The sequence below is a fragment of the Pterocles gutturalis genome, unplaced genomic scaffold (genome assembly GCF_000699245.1).
Source record: "Pterocles gutturalis isolate BGI_N339 unplaced genomic scaffold, ASM69924v1 scaffold41536, whole genome shotgun sequence".
Classification (NCBI taxonomy): Eukaryota; Metazoa; Chordata; class Aves; order Pterocliformes; family Pteroclidae; genus Pterocles; species Pterocles gutturalis.
This window is the reverse complement of record NW_010101917.1, coordinates 49,314-56,705: the sequence shown is the minus strand read 5'-3', so window position 1 is coordinate 56,705 and position 7,392 is coordinate 49,314.

Genomic DNA, 7,392 nt, shown 5'->3' with positions numbered 1-7,392 from the left:
CGCCTTGAGACACCCACCATCCCAACCCTCATCTGTGATTGCTCCCCCTCCTCCCCACGCTGCCGCTATCTCCTTGACCCTTGGATGCACCAGCAAAATGTGTGACTTGGAGTTCACACCTAACGCTGGCATAGCTTCCCTGTGAAGTTGGCCTCACCCGATAAAACCGCCTGATCTCACAGCACCACGAAAGCAGCCTTGCTGTCCCCCAATTACAGAAAGAGAGAGCAGTGAAACGTAGCAGTCGTCACTGTTCAAAGAGGGAAAAGAAAAATATATTCCTGCATCTCCCCATACCTCCCACAGCTGCATCCAGAGGATTTGGGGGATGCACTAGACAGCAGCGCATCTCTGCTCTTAGGCTGCGCTATTCCATGCTATGTATTACAGCTCAGGCAAAGAAAAGAAAGCAGCAGCAATGATGAGCTTCTGCCCGTCATTTTGCTTGCAGCTCAGTTTGGCTACAGGGGCTTTTCTAGAGGAAGGTGTAGAGAAGAGCTAAGGTTGCCTTTGGTGGGCAGGAGCAGTGCAGATGCCTCCCCTGCCCTGTGCAGCCCCCAGACCTTGTGGGAGTCCCTGGCTCCCAGCTGCTCTCCAGGCACATCCCCATCTTTCAGATACAGAGAGAAGCAACAGCCCCAGTCTGCCGGTGGTGCAGGCTGTCGAGGGCGGATATCCGCCTCAGTTAACCCCACTCCCCAGGTCAGCACTGCCTTGGGTCCCACCTGCCCAACGAAGTGGGGAAGAGAAACGAGATTTGAGAGGCTGATGGGGGTGGGGGGGGAGGTCCCAGAGGAGATTTCCTTGTATTGGATTCCTGGAAGATGAAGGTAGAAATAGAAGGAGTCTGTCTAAAGGAACAACTTCACTCACATTTATTTCTTTCCCCCATTTCTCCATTCCCTCATGCACCCCAAATCCTGCAGAAACAGCAGCTGCAGATGGATTGTAGCGCTTCACGCTGCTGTGTTTCACGTGCTAAGGCTGTGAATAAGGTATTCTGAAGAAACACAACTCTCCCCTGCTTATTTAACTTTGCTTTCCCCAGATACACATACAGACACTGCAAGCTCAGCATTCAGGATTCGCACTACGGTCGGTCTGTTTACTATTAGGAGAGTTTCGTGTTCACAGAGCAGTCCCATGTGCAAATTTTTCACAATACCTTTCATCTAGTCTGGCTCTGATTTCAGCAGAGAAACCACAGCGTAAATGGGTACTGATCAGGGCACACTTGGAAAAGAAAATGGATTACCTGTGCATAACCTGCCCAGATATTTCATGGATGGTCTTTAAGGAGAAATACTTCTACCGCCCAGCATTGCCTTAAAAGTGCCTGCAAAGAAATCCTGGCAGGGGAAAGTCTCTAAGTGCAGAAGGCAGCACACATGCTTCTCTCTGTCCCTTCCCTCCCAATGGTTATGTTTCTCCTTTGCCATCTACCATCCTAAGGAATTTTAACTGAAAAGTCTCCTGGGTGACACATGGGGTGACAGGATGTGGTGCCTTGCAGCATCCTCACACCCCCCCGCACGGCTCCCGGAGGAGCAGGTGTCTCTGCATCGCTCTCCGAACCCTGCCCAAGGTGGGTACAACACTAACCCTGACACTGGGAGAACATCAGCAAGGGCCCAGGCATTTTGTTAGAGAAATACCAATTTCTGCCCTGAGCAGCCCTTGCTAGCTGAAGTTCAACTTCGGAAGAACTTGCTGCTGCTTCGGAGATAATTAAACCCATCTTCCCTCAGCCCGCTGTTTGTACACGCACAATGATACCATTGTTCAGAGTCATGCAACACATATGCTGACATTAAAGTGTTTAATCTTGTAGTACAGTATTCCATTATTTTTTGGACATCTGTACATGATAGAAAGGGTACGTATTAAGGGATTTGTTGACAAAGAAATGGCTAATGCTGATACATGTGTGGACTGAAAGGATCTTTCCAAGTTGCGTTCGGCAGTAGGGAGAGCGCTCCTTCCCAAGCCTGGAGCCTGGCACAGATGTGATATGCACTGTTGCTGTTACCACTTTGCAGTTTATAACAAGGAGTTAGTGTTTAGAAGAATTTTGGAAGCTCCCTTCTGGGTTTGTGGCTAGGTGGTCTTGCTGGCAACACCACCTTCATGCTGAAAGCTGAAAAAATGAAGTGATGGCTAAAGGAAGAATATTAACTCCAGAAGGCTTTTTTTCCCCCACTCTCAGAGCAAAAATGCTTACCCCAGATCGCTTTGCAGAGTGAGCACTAGAGAATTTCAGCCCCCCCTGTTTCTAACCTCTGGGGTTGTGGATCAGGATTTATGGAACCTGGTTTTCACCTCATCTGAAATTAATGCATTAGTCCTGCTTTCCACTCGTGGATGGGGCAGGACTTTGCCCCACCACACGCTGAAATACCATGTGAGAAATACCTTATCACCTACATCTCCCTTTACCCAGCTGTAAAATGGGTACATGAGCACGAAGTGTCAGGGTGCAGGTTCCCTTCTGCTGAGCGCTGCCTTGGCTCAGAGCAGCCCCTTCTGCAAAGGGCAGATGGGGACAAGACCGTCAGGACAGGACGTGGGCAGATGAGCCCTGACCCCCCCCCGAATGCCTGAGGTTCTTGGGCTTGTGGCTGAAGGACAGACTGTGATTTTAGGAGTGGCAGGATGGCAGCAGTCCCTGGTGATGGGATGCATTAATGAGTTATAGGAAAACCACAGACTATTTTTCTAGTAAGCTTATCTCGCACACCAAAATCAAGGGTGCATTTGTTTTTCCTTAGGTTTCTCTGAAAACCAGCAGTAGCTTTTAGGTGAGTTGGAGAGCTGCAACTATCCAATGTAAAAAAGCCCTCCAAATGCTGTTTTTATCTTTTAAAAAAAGATAAATCCCATCACACAACCCAGGCTCATTTGTTCTACTCCATTTATAGGACTCCCAATTTATATTCTTTAACTATTTCTTCAAATATTTCTTTAACTGCTGCTTTAGTTGCCTAATGTCAGCATGTAAATCTTGTAGCCAAGAGGATGAAGCAAATGAAAACCAATTACAGAACTTTGCCTTCCCAAATTCTTGCCATTATAAATTCACTGCGACTGCCCCTATAACTCTTGCTGTCAAGCACAATGAGGAGGGAAATGTGCCTTAGCAGCCTGTGGCCTGGCATGACATTATGGCATCTTTATTATACTCCCCCTTTTCCTCCAAAAAATATAAGGACTGACCTTGCACTTCTTGCTCAGTCACCAATCCTGCTCAGCCCAGTAGGCTCTTTCAGCTCTGGATCCTTCCCCTAATTGGTCTCCTCCTTCTTGAACCTCACTCACATAAGGAGAAAAGCCCTATATTTCATCAGTGACATGGTTTTATCCACCAATTTAGAGACAAAGAAGCGCAATTTATAGAGGGAACACTTAATGCCTGTTAATTAGAATCCCATCAAGAGGTCTTGAATTTGGCATCCTGAAAATTTACAGCCCAGTTTCACAACGGCTGCGAGCCTGGAGTCCAAGGGGTGGCCCTGCCCTCCCTCCCGCCATGCTGGGAGGTCCCCGGTCCTCCTCCTGCCACCGCTGTTCTTGGGACACCGCAGGGAGCCCGCTGAGAATGGGATCCACCTGGAAACTCAACTGGGAAAGGGAAAATTATTTTCCATCTGAATCTATTTCCCAGGGGGACAGCAGGGTGAAGCAGTAGCTAGGAGGGGACCTTCCCTTTGAAGCAGTAATGTACGTAAGCTAAAAATGCCGGTGGACCGCAGGTGAACTGGCGGTCCCAGCGCGGCTGGTTTCTAGGAACCTTGTGCTCTACAGTGAAATGATGCAACAGAGTTTCTGAAGTTTTGTCTTGGATCTCTAGGGGTGGTGATGGGGGGAATTAAGGGTAATTTTTCTAGGAAAATTCAAACAAGGTTTTGCACCGCTGGGTGAAAATGCTGTAACTCAAAGTGTAGCTTGCCCTACCATGAAAGCACTAAGGCTAAACCCCACAGGCTCCCTGGACAAGCCAGCCGGCCCTCAGCCATCTCGGAAGAAACCGCTCATTTTCTGCAGCTCTGCAGCTCCCAGAGGCAAAGCAGATAAAGATTTTCCTATCCACTCAGCTCACCTACGTGACTTCTTCAGTCCCTGGGCCCAGGCAGGCACAGGTAGACTCTGAAACCCCGTTAGACCTCGATGCCAGAGTGTGGCACATTTTTTTTGGCATCCAAATCTCTGAGGGGTTTCGCAGGCAACTGGCGAGTCTCCTGCCTGGCGAGAGGCTGAGGCGAGGGGGTGTTGTCTTTTGGAATCTATTTTCCTTTGACTTATCTTTCAGTCTCAGGAATTCAGGACCTTTAATCTATTTGAGATTAAAGTCCTTTGCAAATCCCTTCTGGCCTTTTTTGGGAGTAAAGAAGTTACAGACACCCTACTGCACATTCCTTTTGGTGCTTTTTTTTTCATTGTAAATGAGAAACAAGTACCACTCTAATTGTTGTGAGCACTAGAATAAATGAGACAACTACTCTTAAAGTGCCTTATAAAAACAATTAACATATTATCAGGTGAAAGTGTTAGCAGGAAAATTGAAGTTTTTACTTATTTAAATATTCAAAGTATATTCCAAGTACATCACCCAAACGTGCCAGGAAGGAGAAGGCATGGAATTACTGAAGCTTTCCCAGTTTGGCAGCCTGAGCACAGAATCTATTAATCTGATGTTTACTTTCCTTGTGAAAAAGGAGATTTTCCCATCTTCAGAAAACAAGAGCATAAAAATACTGAGGTAGATAGACTGGCAAAAGTAAGGCCTCTCATGAAATCCGTTTAAATGAGCAGAAATATTTCTATTCACTTCCCCAGCATTTGGATTAGCTCTTTAACGCTTCTGTAATCATTTTTGAACAGCCACTCATGGAAAATTATTGCTGTGATTCACTGGTTCTTTGCTCAACACAGGGAGTTAGTGGTTGACATTGTGCTACTCTGCTTGGTACACAGGCTAAAATGGGATGGTTTCTTTGGTATGTGTAGAGAGAAATGATAACTACTGCAAGCTATGTCTCAACAGAATTTTTGCTGTCATGTATCCTGCCTTGCCCACCAGCAATCCGTATTACCAAACCAGTGGTCCTCCAGCCAGAATTAGCTCAGGTTGGCTTTTCACTTGCCAGCAGTGAATTACAAAGTAGCTGAAAATAGTCAGGGCTCTTACTTCTAGTCTCAATGTATTTTGTTGTGAAAACAACCAAATATGGGACCAGTTCAAGTTTCCCAGTTTTATGCTGATGTGTCATTTGCTTTAGAAGTTTGGGCACCCTGGGGTGTTAAACCAGGATCACGACTTTCTGTCCAACATTACTTTTTTGGAGCTGGTTTCAACTGTATTGCTATGAGTTCTAGCTGTAACTACACTTTTTCATCCTTGCATCTTAATGCTTTCAAGTTTTGTATCTGCAGAGAGTACACTTTAGGACACGTCAGAACAAGTACTGGGGATTTGTTGATATTTTATCTCCAGCTTTCCCATATTGTTGGATCTGATACCCAGCTACTTCACACCTGAGCACATGTATCCATCATGTTTTCTCTTAACCATCCCTGTTGTTGCACAACTATGCCGTCCTGCCTCCTCTTGCATCACCACAATGCCACAACAGAGTCAGTTTGGAGAGACAAAAGACCTCAGAGAGATCAGAGCCCAATCTGGATCAGATAGATGGATGCAGTCTGTGCAGCATTCAGATTGTAGACAGATAGTCGAGGCCAGACTTTCAAAGATGCTCAGCTTACTCGCATATTTGCAACAAAGGTGTGGCAAATTTACTGATAACCACTAACCTAAGATATGTGCTTGTTTTGGTTGGATCACCTTAATTGTCCTGCACACTTTTTGGTGTCTTGCTTATTTTCTCATGAATCTTGTCCGCCTCCATGGTACAGCTTTAAAGTCCCATCGTCTCAACCTTTCCTTTCCCGAAGGACTATGCCAAAGGGAGTGTCTGATGATCCCCACCTACCGTAGCTACGATTAACTGCCACTCTCACCATGCCCAAGAGTTATTTTGCACCAGCAGATTTTGAGCCATGTGTTAAATTAGGTCATAATTTGCCTACAGTGGTTGTGCCTCCAAAATGCAATACCACTTCTAGAAATGAGGAGAGGCACGTGTGCATTTACACATCCATCACCTGTGAGTGCCTTTGGGTTGTTTCTTTAGGAGAGGAAATCCACTGTTTTCCCGCAGCTAAGGCGCACAGTCTGTTTTGTAGCAGAATTATTTTTCAAGGGTGTTCTTCCTTTTCATATTTTACAACCTTTGATTGCACATCCAGAGCTTTGGCTTCCTCTCCAAGCAGCTGCCTTGCCAAGGCATTTGAATTATGACAGTTTCTGAGCTGGAATTTCCAATGTTTGAAATTAGGAACTGGGCTAAAACCATTCACCAAAAAGCCGTTGGGTAGTAATGATTTGTAAGAACTATGAACCTGGGACAAACATGAGTTCAAGTTCTTGGAGCAGAAGGGCTATTAAGTATACCCAGCAAATATTCATATTGCTTGATGGCTTTTCAGGGAGCACTTAACACATAATGGCTGACAAACAGCTGAGATTAAGTCCTTCAAGAATGACCAAAAGGTTCTCATTATGGTGTGTTGTGTCAATAGGGAGCACGGATTTTATGGATCTAATGGAGAAACTACAGTTGTATTCAAAGAGCTGAAGCAATTCTCTTGACTGTTTAGGTGAACACTTAAAATACCCCTCTCTCCCCCTCCCTTTTTTTTGTTTAAACACCACTGGCCCCCCCCACCCCCCCCTTCAAACTCCTCAGGTAATTAATTGGAAGCGACCCAGTTGCAGTATTGTCAAAGGTCTGACTAACACCCATCAAACCCAGGAAACAGACTTCCGGAGCGCTCCCCTGCTTACCTCGTGCTGTTGCGCTTAAGGTATTACTGGGGTCTACAAAAAGTGCACAATCATATATACTGTATCATATGGTCACAAATACCAGGGCGCAGCAGCATGAATTAGGGATAGGATTTCAGCCTTCATAATGAAGAGTCTTGCTTTTATGAGTTCAAGTCAGACCCTTAACGTTATTTTAACATAGATTTTGGTGTTTAATTATGTAATAAGATTTACTGCAGTCATCTAACAGATGTTGATTCAGGGTCAGTGTTTCTCATAAATTAGTTCTGAAAGGATTTGTTACTTCTGGGTCAGCAGATAGGTCCAGAGTGCAAAGAAAAGGGGAAAAACAATAAACATTGAGTTGAAGGGTTTCTTTGGATTCTTTCTTCAGTTACATATCCACATATTTTCATGATCTTAATGACTATAGCCACAGGAATGTTTGCTTTAACACTAAAGATGTCTCAGCCCAAAACCCTATATCCAAACATCTGCAAAGCATG